At 46.6% G+C, this 18932-nt stretch overlaps 1 protein-coding gene across 3 annotated transcripts in view; it reads right to left on the bottom strand.

Moving 5' to 3' along the window:
* Nucleotides 1-18932, bottom strand: part of St6gal1 (ST6 beta-galactoside alpha-2,6-sialyltransferase 1) — a 140159-nt gene that overhangs the window by 111289 nt on the left and 9938 nt on the right. The gene's annotated exons all lie outside the window — the stretch shown is intronic.

The raw sequence follows: 18932 nt of genomic DNA, 5'->3' as shown, positions 1-18932 counted from the left end.
CAAAGAAAAGAAAAGAAAACTACCCATGATAGGCCTATATTTTCTGATGGGGGGGGTCTTTCCTGTTAGCCAGATTTTTTTATAAAGATGGGAAGGAGTGAGGTGTGGCTTAATGTGAGCCCTCCCAGTGTTCTGCAGTGTCATTTAAGTGCTACATAATATGCATGTGCCCCGGGTCCCCTAGAATCCACGTGTGGTGCCCTACATAGTTGAACTATAAATTCTACATGACTCTCAAAGGCTTGGCATTTAAGTCCCCACAAATTCTTTTTCTGATAATTACATATAGTATTTGAAACTCTACCCCCCCAAAAAATAAATATTTAGAAATATATCAAAACAAAGAAGCAAAAGACTTCTACACTAAAACAGATCCAATACTGTTGGGAGCCAATTTCCTCCTAAAATTATTGCAGGAACCATCACCCTGGGGAGTCTACAGAGAACCCCACACCCATAATTGTGTTAGGAATCATTCTATTGACAGAGCCTACCCCACACCCAAATTGGCTGATGGAGAGCTCTCTGTTAGCGGAACCCACCCCACATTCCAAACTATCTAGGGAACTAGGTGTGGCAACTTGTGACTTCTTGGCCTACAGTGACCGGACCGAAGGTAACCTCCTGGCTATGTGACCAACGTGAACCACGTGGCAAGAGCTCAGACCCCTGTGCCCATCCCCCAACTCCTTACCATATATAAAGCTGCACCCCATCTCTAATAAACGGAGGCTCTGACAAATGTAGCATGGCCTTCTTCTTCTCTCCTAGCCCATTTATCTTCCAGATAGCGCCTCTCCGGGACCCTGGAATAACTGAACTGCCGGGCGGGTTACTAACCCTAGACTAGTGACCTGCTGATACCTATCAAAATTCCGATGCCATATTTGACAAGTTTAGAAAATAAAAACCATTCAAGAGTTCATATAAAGACACAAAAGACCATGAATAGCTAAGGCAATCCTTAAGAGTAAGAGCATAGCTGGAGGTATCACTATACCTGGTCTCAGATTCTACACTACAGCACAGTAATGGTAAACACAGCGTGATAGTGGCATCAAAATACACAGGGAGACCGATGGAATAGGACAGAGGACACATAAATAAATGACAAGCTATGACTAAGTTTTGACAGCGGAGGTTAAAATAAACACGCCGTTCGGGGGTGGGAGTGGGGGGTGAAGATAGCCTGTTCAACAAACTGATGACAAAGCTGGATTTCTGCCTGCAGAAGATAAAAATAGATCCGCATCTCCACCTTAGACAAAAATCCCTTCAAAGTGGATCAAAGGTCTTCATTTAAAACCTGAAACTCCTTGATTTGGAGAAGGAAGCCCAGGGAATGCTCTTCATGGGGGCGGGCAAGAACAGTTTACATAGAACACCCATAGCGCGGGCTCTACTCCCAGCCACTAACAGATGGACAACACGAACACAGAAAGTTTCTGCAAAGCAAAGCAAATAACTAGCAGGGCACACACACAGCCCACAGAGTGGAGAAAATCCTGGCCAGTCACACGGCAGACAAGGGGCTGAGAGCCTGAATTACAAAGAATCGCATAAACTAAAATTCACAGGAACAAAATTGCCAATTAACAAATGGGCCAACAAACTGAATAGATGGCTTCCAGTACAGGAAAAGAAAATAAGAAAGAAGCACAAGTGGCCGATAAATATGTTTACATGGCTTCAATATCCCAGCAATCGGGGGAATGGTGAAACTACTTTGAGATACTATGTCATCCCAGTCAGGAAGGCTATCAACAACAGACCTGACAACAAATGCTGAAGAGGATGTGGACAGGAAGGAATCCTTGTACCCTGTTGGTGGGAAGGCAAATTAATACAGCCGCTGTGGAAATCAGTTTGAATATTAAAAAAAAAGTAGATATAGAACTAGCACATAACCCAGCTGTTTCTCTCCTGGGCAAATACCCAGAGAACTCCTTGCCTTACCATAGAGATATTTGCACATCATTTTATTGCTGTTTTGCTCACTCTAGGAAGCGATTGGAACCAATTTGCCTATTAACAGATGAACAGATAATGAAAATTTGGTGTGTGTGTGTACAAACCCACAAAATTTTCATAAAAACGGAAGAACTTGGAATGCTTAGAAGAAAAAAACATTAATACACTCACATAATCTCAGAAAGAAAAGAAAAAAAACCGACATGTTCTTCAAATCTGGAGCCTAGCCAACAATATATGTTCATATGTAAACAAATGTACTTGTGGGCACAGTATGACGTGCAGACAGGAGAACAGGGAAAGGTAACAGTTAGGTAAGAAGGAAGGACTGAATGTGTGCAAGAGCCACAAGCCATGAAAGAAGATACAAAGCTAATCGCTTTTATAGCTTCAACTCTGTCGTGCATTTTTCAGGGTTTTTTTGGGGGGGGGTGTGGAGGATATGTGCATAAAATATATTTGATACTGAAAGCTTAAAATCTAATGTGAAGCTCCACAGGTTCGGATATTCTAATTGTACAGAAGCTCACTGAGATGTTCAGACTTCACGCCTGTTTAATTTTAGTGCAAGGTATTGTTTCTTTTTCTTGCAATTGTGTATGTGTGTATTGGAATAAACCCATAATCAATTCCTTAAGTAGCAGTCTGGCAGATCAAATTGCTGGGTCAAAGACTTCCCAGGGGTTTGCGTAATGGAAGCAGCAACCTCCAAGGCCACTGTGCCAGAGAGGAGTGGCATCTCTTCCATGGTGCTTTCTCCCACACATCACAACCACACTTGTGGAAATGAGGATGGGGTACCAGGAGTCTGGATTATCCTTTCTTGTGCTCACAAAAACTCAGCTTCCATCTCAGAGCAGATCCTTGATGCTAGATCGGGGGGGGGGGGGGCAAGAAGAGGAGTGCCTGAGTAAGAACAGGCAGGGAGAAGTGAGGAAGCCATAAAGGGCAGGGAAAGGGTAGTCAGATCACAAAGACACAAAGACAAGTGTTCTGACAAGTGTTCAGGTTGGGGGACAAAAGTCTTACAGACAAAGGGAAGCAAAGGCCATGCTTTTGACAGAGAGGACAGAAGTGAACGGAAACTAAGAAAACTGAAGCCGACCTTGCTATTTGCAGCGCTGGTGAACAGCAAAGGCAACAGGTGATACAGGTATAATTAATGTCAACAAAGCACCAGAAGCCAGCCAGAGGCACTGTGGTGAAGGCAGGCCGCCAGTGGTGCATGCTCACAGCTAGCCAGAGATAAGCTGCAGGCCTGCCAGAAGGGGCTTTCCAGCAATGGGAGAGCCTTGGGCAGCTGGCTCACCAGCATCCTTAGTGGGAAAGCACCCCCCCCAACCTACACTCCACACCCCACACAGATATTTTCTCTGTAGTCAACCTGCTTGCCTTCTTTATTCTAGGCCACCTTTATTTAGTGAAAGATAGATAGTAATTCACCAGCCAATCTGGTCACACAAATGGCTGGATTTCTGAGACCCCGATGTCCCAGGCAATGGGGAGCCCTTCTCCTGGCCTTTCCTAGTTGACTATCCCTGTATACTCCGCACTGTGGCAGGCCCCTGAGAGGTTTGTGGGCTCTCTGGGTGTTTTGTATTTTCTTCCAACTTCTTAAGTAAATACCTTGCAGGTTTCCAACATTAATATTAAGTCACCCACACTCCCAGGCCTACCCTGGAAGATAAAGGAAAGAACTTTAAGGTCAATTAAAGAGAGAAAGTAGATATTGTTGATAGACCCTGCTAAGGTAAAGTTGCAGAACCTGAGATAAGCAAATGACACACACAAGATTAAGGCAAAAACAGTAGGGACCTGCGGTAGGATGAAGCTGGCATGCAGTGACCCAGGCAAAGGCTAGAAGACGCAGACAAGAAACCATCAGACCCTGGACAGATAGCACATGCTTGGTGGCCACATTAGCAGTGAACTCTGCTTTTATTTTGTTTATCCTTTATCTTTCACAAAACCCCCTTTGGACATCTTTAGCCATCAGAGAAATGCAAATCAAAACAACTCTGAGATTCCATCTTACGCCTGTCAGAATGGTCAAGATCAAAAACACTGATGACAGCTTATGCTGGAAAGGATGTGGGGTAAAGGGAACATTCCTCCATTGCTGGTGGGAGTACAAACTGGTACAGTCACTTTGGAAATCAGTATGGAGATTTCTCAGAAAATTAGAAAACAACCTACCTCAAGACCCAGCAACTCCACTTTTGGGTTGATGGAATTTGAGTGAGTTAAATACCCCACAATCTCTCCCAGGCTCTCAGTCTGGACCTGTGAACCAACTGGGGTTGCTAAGTAATAAAGATGCTAAAGTTGAGTTTGCCAAGATTTTTCTACCCACACTGGGGAGGTCACTGGTCCACTTGCATAGCTCCTTATTCCTTCTGTAACCCCCTTATCCCCCCCCCCATGGTGATTGTTTGAAAGAAAATGGCCCCCAAAGGGAGTGGCAATATTAGGAGGTGTGGCCTTGTTGGAAGAAGTGTGTCACTGTGGGGATGGGCTTTGAGGTCTCCTATGCTCAAGCTACTCCCAGGGTCACAGTTCACTCTCTGTTGCCTGCATATCAAGATGTCAGCCTGCACGCCACCATGCTCCCCGTCACGATGATAATGGACTTAACCTCTGAAACTGTAAACCAGCATCTCAATTCAATGTCTTTCCTTATAAGAGTTGCCGTGATCATGTCTCTTCACAGTGATAGAAGCCCTAACTAAGATGCCCGCCATGTACATCCTGGCAGCTTGCACGCAGCTGTCATTCAGTCTCTACTCTCAGTTTCACCTGCTTCTCCCAGCAGCTCTCTCTCCTCCGGCCACCCTCAGATCCCAGAAGGGTCACTCACTGAGTTTGGCATCTGAATTGGTTTCCAATTATTCTCCTGGGCCCTAGCGGCCAAGGCCTTCTTCCGGGTCTGGCCTTTCTGAGTCTTCCCACCTCACTGGATGGCCCCCTACCTCGTTACTCTGGTAGCAACTCCCTCTTTCTTCCATCCAGATGGCAAAAGAGGAGTGTCAGGAAGGGGCCGCCTCGGGGATGTGAGCCTTTGGGAGTGCTCCCCAACCCCCACAGTAATGCTGCATGAGGTACTGACCGCAGACCACAACCAAGACTTCAACTGCAAGAACATACACTGATAATTTCATGGTCTTGGCTTGTGAAGCAGAGCAATGCTAACAAGTCCTTTTTCCAGTCAGGGTGCCATAGCCTGTCACAGGACTGGAGCATAGTCCAGGCCCTTGGCATCCATGGGCAGCCACCACCAGGCACTTGAAGCCTAGGGTAAAGGAGTAGCTGCTGACCCTAGCTAGAGTCATTGCTCTCCACCACCAGGCACTTGAAGCCTAGGGTAGAGTAGCTGCTGACCCTAGAGTCATTGTTCTCCACTGTTTGGGGTGTAGGTCGTTTTCCAGGTAACATTTGGCCATGAACATAAATTAGCTAAGTGCTTTTATAGATTCTTACACAGAAGACATCCCGAGACCTGAGCCCTGTGAATCTGCCGGGCTGCTATGAGAAGACACTGTACTGGAAATTCAATAAGAACATCTGCTGAGTTTGATGACTTATGGTACAGCCCCTATCTCCTCTACCCGCTCTACCCCCTCGAGCCCCTCCCAGGACCCATGCTCCCCCTCAAAAGTTCGTCTGTAAGGCTCCAGCCCAGCATTAATGGGATTCCTATCTCAGACCAAGGATTAGCTGCAGCTGTTCCCTATGGGTTTTCTTCTCACTAAGGTATCAGCTGCCATGTAGGACACTCTGTGTTCTCATGGACCTCTTTATCCCTCACATGGTCCTAAGAGGCAAGGAGCATTCTGCCCATCTGCTCATAAAGTGACGGGTGTTTTAGTAAAGAGCCTAGGCACAGAGCTTAAGAATTTCACTCACAAACCTGCCTCCCAAAAGCCATGGCTCACTCCAGGTCAAGAGCTGACATTAAATCTGAGCTGAATACAAAATCCAGGAGTGGTTCCTCATAAGAGAGAGAAAAAACTTAGGAGTTCCTTTTCAGAGCTAAGCTCCTCTGACACCACCATAGAGGAAATACCCACAAGGAGAATCTACGTGACAGTGCCGTGAACGTGGTGTCTACAGCCGTCACCGTCCTGATTTCAACACCCATCCAGATACTGGAAATACTGAGCCCGCTTTCAATCAAAGCAAAACACATCCATGACCCTTCCTGTCGAGGCGTCCCGCCAGGCTCACAGTAGCAGCAGCAGCCCCTTCCCAGACCTCCATTGCCTTGGTTTCCGTGGCCCAAACACAACAACTTTCATCTCTTGGCTATGTCTATTCTACTGCAGTTTCTGAAAACCACACACTTACTGGCTCTTGTTTTGAGCACTAGGTGTTGTTAGTCACGGACTTCCTATTACCCAAAATAAAAGATTTAGTTCTCTTTGAGCCCACATACCTCTAACGAAGTTACACCGTTCCTATTCAGTCAACCTCAGAGCTTCTCGTTATGATGACCGTGAGGCTATGCTCACAGTAGAGCCATGTGGGGTGTCATGGCTCACGCCTGCCACACACACCGCTCAGCTGTCATTTCTGGAGTCCACAACTGTCTCCTGTGAGAACGCCTAATTTTCTATATAACGATCGCTCACAGATTCAGCCTTATTTTTCTCACAAAACTATACGACTCAAAGTACAGCCCCAAACTGTTATGTAACCAATACGTTTTTTTTTTTTTTCGTTTTGTTTTGTTTGTTTTTAATTTCTTGAAGTTCTCCCTTCTGGAAATTCCTCTCCTCCTACACCAAACCCAAACTAGATGGCTTCAGGGCTTAATAGGCAATCCCGCTTATTCTTTCTGGTTTACTCCCTAGTTGGTAGAACAGACAGCAGCCGTAGCTTCTCAGAAAGCCTCTGTGGGAGGCAGGAAACGGGCACATCAGACAGCACCATCCTGCCACCCACTCGTTTTCGCTGGCAGTTTCTCAGAAGTCATCTCCTCTGGAAATTTTTAATATGTAAATGCATTTGCGTATTTATTTAGTGTGCAGGTGCACACGCAAGGATGCCATAGTCCTTGTGTATTACTTCTGAGGGCAAGATGAAGGAGTTGGTTTGGGGGTCCTGGGGGTTGAACTTGGGTTATCAGCCCTGGTGGCAAGCACTTTTGCCCCCCAGTTTTTGGAGACAGGGTTTCTCTGTAGCTTTGAAGTGTGTCCTGGAACAAGCTCTGTAGACCAGGTTGGCCTTGAACTCACAGAAATCCGCCTGCCTCTGCCTCCCGCCTGCTGGGATTAAAGGTGTGCGCCACCACCGCCCAGCCGGTGGCAAGCACGTTTATCTGCTGAACCTCTCTGCTCCGAGAGCTCTCCTTTCAAAGGTCTGGATTCAGTGTCTTCTAGCCAGTGTTGCCATCCTTCTGTTCTCACGCAGAATCCACTCAGACGCCGGAGTTTCACATCTCACCTATTGATTTGCATGCACAGGCTGTTTGTGCCCCGTTCTTCCACTGGGTCACACCCCATCACTGTCTAGAGGCTTCCATCTGCATGCGTCTTTTTTTTTGGTTTCCATTTGTAGCGCTTTGTTCCAAGTACTCCGGTCAAATAGTTTCAACTCTGCCGTTCTCTCTCTATTTGTATGTTTCTGGTTTTCTTTTGTTGAAATTAGATTTTTTTTTTTCATAAAGTGTATTCTGATCATGGTTTCCCCTCCCCACCTCCTCCAAGATCTTCCCAACCTCCTCTCTTATGTGGGAATTCACACCCTTTCCATCTCTTCATAAAAAACAAACAGTCATCTAAAGAATAATAATAAAACAGAGGAAAAAAATTCTTCTCTGTATTTAGTTATTTGCTTATTTCTTTTTTGAGACAGGCTCTCATGTAGCCAGGCTGACTTCAAGCTTGCTAAGTAGCCATGGACGATCCCTGATTTTCATCTTTGCATCTCCAACCTTGAGATTGAAGGCGTGTCCTGCTGTGCCTGCTAAGGTGAGAACCCAGGACCTCCTGCATGCTAGGTAAGCGGTTTCCCAATTCAGCTGCCTCCTCAACCCCAATACGTTTTTCTTGTTATTTCTAGGATGCTTTCTCCTTCAGGATCCCTATTCCCTTCTTCTGTACATCTTGCTAATTCAGATATTGGGCTTTTAAAGAATAACCCAATTGTTTTCCATTCCTCTGCCTTCTTTATTTGTTGCAACTTTCTCATCCAAACCCTGTAGCTATTTCCTTCTGCTTTTTATTCCAGGACTTCGTTCTCTTTCTCTGAGCTCTCCTTGCTACATGTACCTACACCAAACCTTACTTCTGAGTCTAGCATCACGGTTTAGGGGAGTTGGTTGGTCGGCTGTTCATTTCCTGTACTGTACCACTGAACCACACCCCAGCTCTATATCGCCTGCATTGCTTGGTGCTGTTGCTGTTGTTGCCTCTTGGTTTCTGTCTTTCATATCTCAGTTCTTTTCAGATAGCTTAAGCTCCTTAGATATCCTATTACATTCAAACATGAAGCATGAAAACCGTGTGGAGGCGTGGGCTCTGAGCTGGCAGGCTGTAGCCCAGAGATGCTGAGATCACTCTATACATTTTATTGGGGAACTCCTAATCTAAGCATCTGTAGGCCTGTGAGCCTCTCAGTTCTGACTATTCTCCTCTCATCACATGACTGCCAACAGAGCATCACCCTGTCTAGCCAGTGTGGGTGGTTGGTCTGTCTCAGTGAGGACCTAGCAGGCTCCCACCTACTCCTTGCCTCTGGGGCAGAACAGTATGTCACACATACCCCCTCTTATCTCTGCCTTCTGTGATAGATTTTGTTTTTAAAAGGATCGATTTCTTTTTATTTTCTGTGTATGAATGCTTTGCTTGCACGTATGCCTGATGCCCATGGAGGTAAAAGGGAGAGCATCAAATCTCCTGGCGCGGGAGTTATGGATGGTTGTGAGCCACCAGGTAGGTAGTGGGACTCGAACCTGGGTCCTCTGCAAGAACAAATGCTCTTGACCACACAGTCATCTCTCCGGGCCCCTATGAGAGATCCTCGTCAGCTCGGAAGGCTTAATAATATTCCTGGAAAGAACTTTAAGGAAAATATTGTTACAAAAATTTGCATAGCTTTATATAGGCCCTCACCTCAGTCCCACCAAATGAGCTAACAATATAACTTGATTTCTGCATAGAAATTACATACATGGCATCCAATTTCAGCTTCCGATACCTCCAGTCACATTTAAAACATTGTTTGCAGGGATCTTGTTATTCTGTGGGGGCCGCTTGCCCACAGCATGGTGCTGAAAACTGGGGCCTCTTAAGGAAGTGAATGCTAGGGAAGCAAACTTGCCAGAAAGATGGCAGACAACGATGACGAAGTGGACACTGGGAAGATCTCAGTCTTAGTTCTGTTCTAGCAAGCTATGCTATTTTCAGAAAGTCACTTTACCTCTCTGGGCCTCAGACTTCTTCATCTATAAACTGGGTTACTCCAGTTATTCTGAAGTGGTCTTGGGAGGATTTAGTTAAATTCAACCCACTAGTGTCTTATTTTGGATCTGGGTCCTAGGAAAATAGCTATGGAGAGAAAAAAAAAAAAAACCTTTCCTTGGCCTCATGAAAAGAACTCTCTAAAGGAAAAAGAACAGAAGTAAATCAGTAGCTTTGTATGCTACTAGAAGACAGGACAAGTGGCTAAAGAGAAAGAGCCAGGTGTGAGAGTGGAGGGGGCAGATCGTTATTTTATATCAGGCTGTCGGACTGCCTGTCAAGAAGACATTCACACACAAGCCTGGAGAAGAAAGACGTGGGACAAACTCAGGACTGTGTGCAGGAACAGCCTAGAGGGACCAGCAAACGCAGAGGCCCTCAGGCAGCCATATGTCTGAGGTGCAGGCCTCAGTGAGGAGGCAAAAGGAAGAGGTAAAGAAGATGTAACCTGTGGGGGCCAGACATCTAAGAGAACTAAGTTAGGTGGGAAACCTTTACAGTTTTTGAGCAAAGAAATTATGTGTTACAGGGCTGGAGAGATGGCTCAGCGGTTAAGAACACTGGCTGCTTTTCCAGAGGTCCTGAGTTCAATTCCCAGCAACCACATGGTGGCTTACAACCATCCATAATGAGATCTGGATCCCTCTTCCGGCCTGAGGGCCTGTACACATAATGAATTAATTAATTAATTAATTAATTAAATCTTAAACTAAAAAAAGAAAAAGAAATCATGTATTACTGTGACTTTTGAAATGATCAATCTGGTGGTTTTTGAAAACCAGCATAGAAGCAAAAATATAAGCAGGCCCAGTCAGAAAATTATCCTAAAGATTCAAAATAGAGATGAACCTGTCCTGAGCCAGCAGGAATTTGGTGAACCAAATAACCAATTTGTTACTTGATTTACTACAAAGGTACAACCAGCGTGGTTTGTGCTCGTGAGCGTGGCGTGGAAGAAACATCTAGAAGGACTCGGGTGACCTAGGTTCTGACTCTCGTCTGCCGGAGCAGGGTAGTGACTTCAGAGAAGGACAGCAGCTCACTTTCAGGCTTGTTGGAACTGGGGTATCTGCTACAGGACTGAGAAAGCCTGTTTGCTGGATGGTTGAACATACGAGCATGGGGTTCCGGGGAAAGGTCTGGAGTGTGGCATAAAGAGAGGCTTTTCAGTCTAACAGAATGAAGGAGATCGGTAGGGACTGAGGTCCAGAGAAGAGGCCAAAGTGAAGAACCATGATGAGCCAACCACAGAAAGTGAGGGAAGATGGCTAAGAAGAGAGCAAGGAGAGGGTTTCCAAAAGCCGGGAGAAGGTGGGACAACCTGTTATACAAGCTCCTGCAGAGAAGCCAAGACAAGGCTTGAGATGTGGCCATGGCTTTTGGCAGATTATTGATGTGCCTTATGGGTAGAGGCTTGGAGAGCAACAAGAAAAAAAAAAATTGATGCTCAGACCAGACTTAAATGGGAGTGAGAAAAGATAAACCGCAGGAAAGAAACAGAAAATGATTTTCAGGAGCAGAAAAATAGGGCAATTACTAGAATGCGTAAGAAATTGGAGGAAATGTGCAGACATTCACAAATGGATAGCGGAGAGACAAAGTGGCCATTCAGCGATAGGCTGACCAATAGATGGACAACTAGGTAGATACATTAGAGAGATGGGAACAAGTGGAATGTTACAACAGAAAAATAATATTGGAGAGGGAAGAGTTGCCAGAGCCCCACCTTTAATTAAGATAAAATAAGACAGATTCACAAATGAGCAACGGGGAGTGTGGAGGTTTGAATGAGAATGTCTCCCACGGGCTCATATATTTTAATGCTTACTTACTATGGAGTAGAACTCTTTGATGGGATTGGAAGGATTAGAAGGAGTAGAGGAAGTGGGAGGCTTAGAGGTTTTAAATACCCGAGCCAGGCCCAGTGTCATTTCTCTCTTGGCCTACAGATCAGGATGTAGCTCTCAGCTACTTCTCCAGCACTACATCTGCCTGCATGCTGCCATGCTCCCTGCCATGATGAGAACAGACTATACCTCTGAAGCTGTAAGCCAGTCCCCAATTAAATGCTCCTTTTATGAGTTGCCTTGGTCATAGGGGTCTCTTCATAGCAATAGAACAGGGACTAAGACACGGGTGCCCCCATGCCAGCAGGCAGAAAGGAGACCATATGGGCACAAATCTGATGATGGAGATGTGTTAAAAGTCTCAATATCTGCATCCCCAAAAGCTCGTACTTTGAATTCCTAACTTTCAGCACAGTGGTATTAGAAACTGGACCTCATGAGGTCTGGAAGGCTCTGCCATTGTAAATGGCATTAGTGCTCTTATAGAAGAGACCTCAGAGACATAGCAGCCCCTTGCAATATACCAGCTGGGAGCTAAGAAGTGATTTTGCCAATGCCTTGATTGTGGGCTTCTCAATCTCAACTGTTACTAACTGTTACAGTGACCTGAACCAGCTAAGACAAACAATGTGAACGTTCTCTTCATCCACACCATCACTCAGGCAAATGTGAAACCCCGGCTATCAAGAAGGTGGGATGAGCCTTGTGAAGAAAAAGAAGACAGTGTGAAACACCTCTGCAGACGACAAGACAACAACAGTTCCTAGCCATGGCTGCCTGGGGATTACCTGCAGAGCTTTAAGAAAAGGATACTGCCCAGAGCCATCTGACAAAGACTTTAATTTTGTTAGCTTGGGGCAGAACTAGGGCTACATTCAGGTACACTAACGGTGGGCAGAGGTGAGAACACAGGACCAAGGGGACTGCATCTGAGCTTGTGAGACCAGCAAGATGGGGTGAGTCACCACCTCTCACGCCACATTCCCATTTGTGAAGCAGGTGTGGTCCTGAGTACTGGATTTAATGGGGATTGAAGGAGAGAAACGTGAAGTTCATACTGTCTGCAGGAACAGTGCAGAGTCCAGCAAAGGAAACTTGCTGCGTCTGCTTCTGTTATCAGTTAAATGGCACCCAACAGCCCAGCAGACTAAGCGCCTGTTCTTATCTCATCCAAATGACTCACCAAATGTCTATCACATGGCTTTCCATTTGTCTGTAGATTACTGAGACCCTGAATACCAAGGGCACCCCTGGCTCTTTTTTACGTAAATGCTGCGCAGGAGGTTGCCAGGGTTCCCAGCAACTGCAGAAGTCGCTCTGTCCACTGAACTCTTTCCTAACTTGCAATCAGCATTTCAGGGCTCCTGGGCCGTGAGGCCCTTCCTGCCCACGCTCCTTGGATCCTGCTCTCTGCATTCATAGATCCCAGTCAAGTGATGAGTCTCATGGCTTGAGAGAGGCCCACATATGACCTGAACCCTGAGCCTGGGAAGAACTCTGTACTGACAGGTAGCACATTAACACCCTCTTATAGTCAGGCTTGGCCGGGTTCCCTGCCCATGTCCACCCACCTGACTACCGACCTTGCCCTAGCCCGACCTGAGTGGGCTCAAATGCCAGCAGGAGCCGAAGCCCCACAGGTTTGCTTGCCAAGGGAGCCTCTACCAGCAGCTCCTGCCTTCCTTGTGAGGAAGTCTATGGCCAGATTCCAACAGTGCCACTTCTGTCTGGTCCTCCTACTGCAAAAGCTTGGAAAACTGCTCTTTCTTCCTGATAGTCTTGTGGGTGGGACGGGGTTCCCATCGATTCTCTGGCCTGTCCTTCCTCTCCGTCCATCAGCAACTGGTCCAGCTCTTGTGCCTCACTGCACATGGCCCCCTCTCCTCACAGACGGAAGCTCCACCAGGGAGAAACTGTTTCTCATCTGCCTTTGCGTGTACAGTGCCTAGCAGAATCTGGCCCATTAGGTAAGCAGTAACTGAAAAATAACCATTAAAAAGAGCTACTATACTTAATTTTGAAATTAAAGTCACACTTTATCTATAGAAATGTGATTTTCAAGTTAAATAATATAGTAATAGATATTTGATATAGTATAAACAAAGGAAAAAAAGGAGAAAATATCAGGTTTCAAAACCCCTCTCCCAGAATACCTTTTAAGTCACATTTTCAGGACGAGGGAGACGGCCCAGCATCTAAGAGCACTTGCTGCTCTCACAGAGGACCAGGGTTTGACTCCCAGCACCCACATGGCAGGGCACAACCATCCTTACCTCTACTTCTAGAAAATGGGATGCCTTCTCCTGACTTCCTATGCTCAAGCAATGCCCAGCATGGCACTAGGTTTTCTTCTGCTGCCTGCGGATCAAGATGCAGAGCCCTCAGCTCCTTCTCCAGCACCATGGCTGCCTGCACACCACCATGTCCTGTTGTGATGATAATGGGCTGAACCTCTGAAACTGTGAGCTAGCTCCAATTAAATGTTTTTCTTTATAAGAATTGCTGTGGTCGGGCTGGAGAGATGGCTCAGTGGTTAAGAGCATTGCCTGCTCTTCCAAAGGTCCTGAGTTCAATTCCCAGCAACCACATGGTGGCTCATAGCCATCTGTAATAAGGTCTGGTGCCCTCTTCTGGCCTGCAGGGATACACACAGATAGAATATTGTATACATAATAAATAAATAAATAAATATTTAAAAAAAAAAAGAATTGCTGTGGTCATGATGTCTCTTCACAGCAATAGAGACCCTAAGATACCACTCTTACGCCTATTTACATACACGCATGCATATGTTATAGGCTAAAATCCAAATATGAGGACAAATATGTCTAAGTACATTTTCATGATCCACTCATCTGTTGACGACCATCTAGGTTGGTTCCACTTCCTTGCTATTGTCAAAGGAGCAGCAATGAACATGGACGCATGTGCAAGCATCTCTGTTGGAGGGTATGGAGTCTCTAGGTATATGCCCAAGAGTAGAATGGCGGTGTCATGTGGAAATTCTGTTTTTCACTTTTTGAGGGACCCCTATAATAACTTGTGCCATACTGATTTGACTGTATAATTTGCACTCCAAACTAGCAACGAATAAGGGTTTCTCCTTCCTCTCTGACGTTAGTTATCACATTTATTGGTGACAGCCATTCTGATTAGGATAATATATCAAAAAGCATTTCCCTAATAACTATGGATGTTGACCAGGTTTTAAAATATTTACTGCCCATTTGTGTCTCTTCTTTTGAGAACTGCCTATCCATTTCGTTAATCTATTGCCCATTGGCAGTCATCTCCTCGACTTTGTCTTTGGCAGCACTTTGTGAATTCTGGTACTGGGCTGTGGTCTTTAAAACAGCCATTTGTTGACCACAGTCACGTGTTCAGCTCCAGTTTGAGCACGCATGTCAATGCTATAATGTAGCAATAACTAATGCCAGTCACAATGTGGAATGAGGAGCTGAGTTCATGGAGTGAACAAACAGCACTTAAATTTACACAGCTTAAATCTGGAATTTAAACCCAAGTCCATCTAGCTGGAAATCATGTGCTCCCCACCCCACTCCTGACCCCCAAATGCTAAGGGCTTCCTGAGGAAGTGAGACTCTGAAGGTAACTGGATGGCAGCAAGCTGCTCCCCTCACCCTGTGAGTCACCAAGACTGTCTGCGGAGACCCAAGAACTCTTCGGGTACAGGAGTGCTGCCCTGGGCGTGGCTTTGGGGCTCCTCCTTGCCTGGTCTCCTCCCTCCTTTAAACCAGCTCAGGATAAGATGCTCATTGTGAAGATGAAAAGAGAAGCCGCCACATGCCCTCTAGCAGGAAGCATCTCTGGGGAACATACTCCTCACGCTGTCATTAGCCTCCTCCTCCAGCTCAGGCCCTGGACCAGCATCCTCCAGCCCCACAGCACAGTACCTGACAAAGACAGCCCACAGATGAATGACTCAGCCCCCACGGTTTTTGTCAGCGTGCCAGGCTGGCTGCTTTCCTCCCTCGCTCACCTGGAACAAACTCCTATGGCGTTGGTTCCTAAGAGGCTCAGACCAACATGGCTCCAAGCTTGGATCCCCACCAGAGTTCATAGCCGTAAGCCATACCAGACATGCCCTCTCTCCCATTTCTGCTTGCTTGACTGATACTGCCTGGCTTGACTCAGCACACAGATGCAAGGTGCCGCTTGCCCTGGCTGCTATAGCTCCCGCTACCAGCTCTCTTGGCCTTCCCTGCAGAGCTGCTGTTCACGAGGTATGGCCAAGCGTGCCCTATGAGCACCAGACGAGCTGAGCTCATTCCTTGAGATGGCCCGGAGTTCTGTCCTCTGTTGGGTCTGGGGCTGTGCACAATACCTACTGCCCAAGAAACCACAGTCTAACCGAAAACTCCATAGTCCAAGAGATGAAAGTACTCTCTTCTCCGTGAGCTTCGGGGGCTTCATTTGAACTAAGGTTAAGGCTGTCTGTCATTGAGTATAGAGACATATGGCCTGGCTCTCACGAGGGGATACAGAAAGGAAGACTCCTTCAACTGTATGGAGTGTACTGGATACTTGCATCTGTGAACCACGCCCATACATGTGGGCACACATTCTCCTACACTAAGGATTTTGGACCTCCAGACCATGACGGAACCCTCTCCAGACCTAGAATGATCCTGTTCTTTCGAGAGTAGAAGTAAGATGGGTGCTCCAGGCCACGCTACATCAGCGGTGAGATCTCGATGCCCTTTCACCTAGATTTAGTTTTCCCAGGCCCACTCTGTCCTCACAGGTACCTCTGCAGAATGAGGACTGTCACCACAGTCCCTGACAACCCCATCTTGTCTCTTTCCCAGCCACCAGCCTCACCCAGATGTGCCAGGGGACTGCTCGCCTGGCAGCTCTCACATTCCTCATAGCCTGGCACGTCTGGACAGTCTCCTCCACCCTCGCCAAGCTGTTGACAATCATCCAGACCAACTCCCTAGCCCAAGCATTTCCCAGCAACCGGAAAGGCTGGAGGAACAGTCTTTCACCAGGCCGGGGCAGCACCCGTGCCAGCTCAGCCTTCTCTGCTGCCTCCCAGAGCAGCCCGGGGCAACTTATCTGAGTCAGGACGGCACAGTGCCATGCCTCTTGACCAAGTTGCTTGTTTCAATGCTTCAGAGACCCTGTCCCTGGCTGTGAGCATTCCCTCAGGCAACTGCCGGGGCTTTAGCCATTGTATACTTTTAGGAAGGCAAAGCCCATGTCTACAATAATCCTCATTTGTCCCGTGACAGCTGCAACCTAATTTAAACATAAAACCTCCTGAGACTAGGCAGGGGCACAATTCTCACCCCTTTTAGGAACAAAGAAGTTAGGGATGTCATTAAGTGGCCTGATGCCAGAGTATGGACCATAAATAGTTATCAGAGCTAAAAATTTAGCTATCCAATGTACAGCTTGTGGTGGTTTGAATAAGAATAATTCCTATAGGCTCACATGTTTATATGCTTAGTCACCAGAGGGTAGCACCCATTTGAGAAAGATTGGAAGGATTAGGAGGTATGGCCTGGGGGGAGGAGATGTGAATTTCTTTGAGTTTCAAACGGCCACACCAAGTCTAGCATCTCTCTGTGAATATATCTGCTGCTGGCAGATCAGGATGTAAAGGTCTCAGCTACTGCTCCAGCACCATGCCTGTCAGCTTCCCATCGTCATTGGATTCACCCTCTGAAACTGTAAGCCAGCCTCCAATGAAATGCTTCCTTTACCTCGGTTACCTTGCTCATAGTGTCTCTTCACAGTAATGGAACAGTAACTAAGACACAGCTAAAGTCTACTTTATTTTACAGGTAAACATAATTAGGCAAGCACATAAAATATTTACCTACAAAAAGTAACACATGCAACCTGAGAAATACTTATTTTACATTTGCCTTGCGTATTTTTTGTTTGTTTGTTTGTTTGTTTGTTTCATTAAGATAGCAATCAGGTCTCTTTGTAAATCATAGCACAAGAGGAAACCACAGCCTTTGGCATTCAGAGAGCCCATGAGGTACAAATCACAACTTCACATGGCGTGATTTTTGGTAAAACACTTTCAACTTCAGTGTCCTCCTCTGCACAGGAGAAACAACAATGCATTCCACAGGGCTGCTGGGCTTTCAGACACTGCCAGGTCCACCAAAATCTGGCTCCCGATCCCTTCTCCCAAAGGAGCCATTTCCTAATCCCTGTCAAAGGGGGCAAATGGCTATCCGTGGTGCCTACTAGCCTACCAAAGCAGTGCTGGCCTCCAGGTTCACTCGGTATCACAAGTACCTGTTATCACGTCTATGCAGACATTCTGGTTCTTCTTACCCTGCCCCCTGCCCTAAACTTCTCCAGCTCATGGGCTTCCACCCCCCAGCTTCTCATTCCTATAAAAACCTACCATTTGGGGCGGTACCTTCTCTCTTTTGTCTTCTCTCTAGGTGCCCTCTCTCTTGGTCTCCTTTGTCCACACTCTCTCTTCCCCTCTCTCTCTCTCTCTCGCCGTTTCTCTCTCCTCTCATGGCCAAGTCCAGTCTGGTGGCCATGTTCAATCTACTACTTTCTCTCTCTCTGCTCTGGAGTCTTTCAGATGCCTGGCATCTACAGTAAAACCTTCCCCTCAACCATACCTCGGAAGCGGTTACGTCCTCAGCTTAACATCTGGTGCCGAAAGCCTCGGCTTATACAGCCATGTGCTTGTCTTCTGGCAGGCTGAGGCTTCGGAATGAACAGTAGCTGTTCTTTTATTTTTGTCTTCCCAGCCACAACAAGTTACTCACCATGACCCAGGCTTCCACTCCCCCACAGTGTTTTCACTACCACCCTGGGTCAGGAATGTTCTTTTCCCAAAGCCTAACCTCAGAACTCAGCTTCAGCACCCAGCCAAACTATCTCCTCTGTGAGGCCTTTTCTCCAGCAGGTTATGAGATACACAACACCCAGCCGGAGACTTGCTAGACACCTTTGCAGCCACGCATGGCCACGTGACCAAATTTTGGACAACAAGAACACAAGAGTGACGTGTATGCCTGCATGAATTCTCCGACACTGGAATATGAGGGTTGGAAGGGAATGTGCCCAGAGCACACTAGAGGCTTGCATGGAAGCGCCTTTATGGAACCCCGCATTATGTAAAGATAATTTTTTAAAAACTGCCCTGTTGTCACTCTAAAGGCTCGCCTTTGTACGGCCTTCAGATGGCAGGCATGTCTTTGTTTGGTCCTCAGCGCGTGGTTTCCCTTCTCTGCCACCAATTTGGTTTTTAACGGATCCGGCGCAGTTCCCTTCACAAGGTGCATGTGTTGCTGGGGTTGAGCCGGGAGTTTTACTCAGCTGGGAAGCGCTCTGCCGCTGAGCTGCTGTTATACTCGCAGCTCTATCGTCTGGGTTTTCCTCCATTATTTCTCTTGTAATTCTATAACCTTATTTCAGTCCCCAATTTCATCATTCTGTCTCCGAGGTCTCACTTTAATTTGCAGTAAACTTTACTTTGAACGACGACCCTACAGTTCCTCCCCCTAGCCCAAAACCAACAGCAAACCAGAAACCAGAAACGATCTTGAGAGATGAAGACAACAGCAGAAGAGCCCATTCACCTTTGGGTAAGACAGCAGTTTTGTTTTAAAGTGAGCTTTATTCCTTTCCAAATCCCTCCTACCTGACG

Source organism: Microtus ochrogaster, chromosome 2, assembly GCF_000317375.1.
Source record: "Microtus ochrogaster isolate Prairie Vole_2 chromosome 2, MicOch1.0, whole genome shotgun sequence".
NCBI lineage: Eukaryota > Metazoa > Chordata > Mammalia > Rodentia > Cricetidae > Microtus > Microtus ochrogaster.
This window is presented reverse-complemented; position numbering and strand designations above follow the sequence as displayed.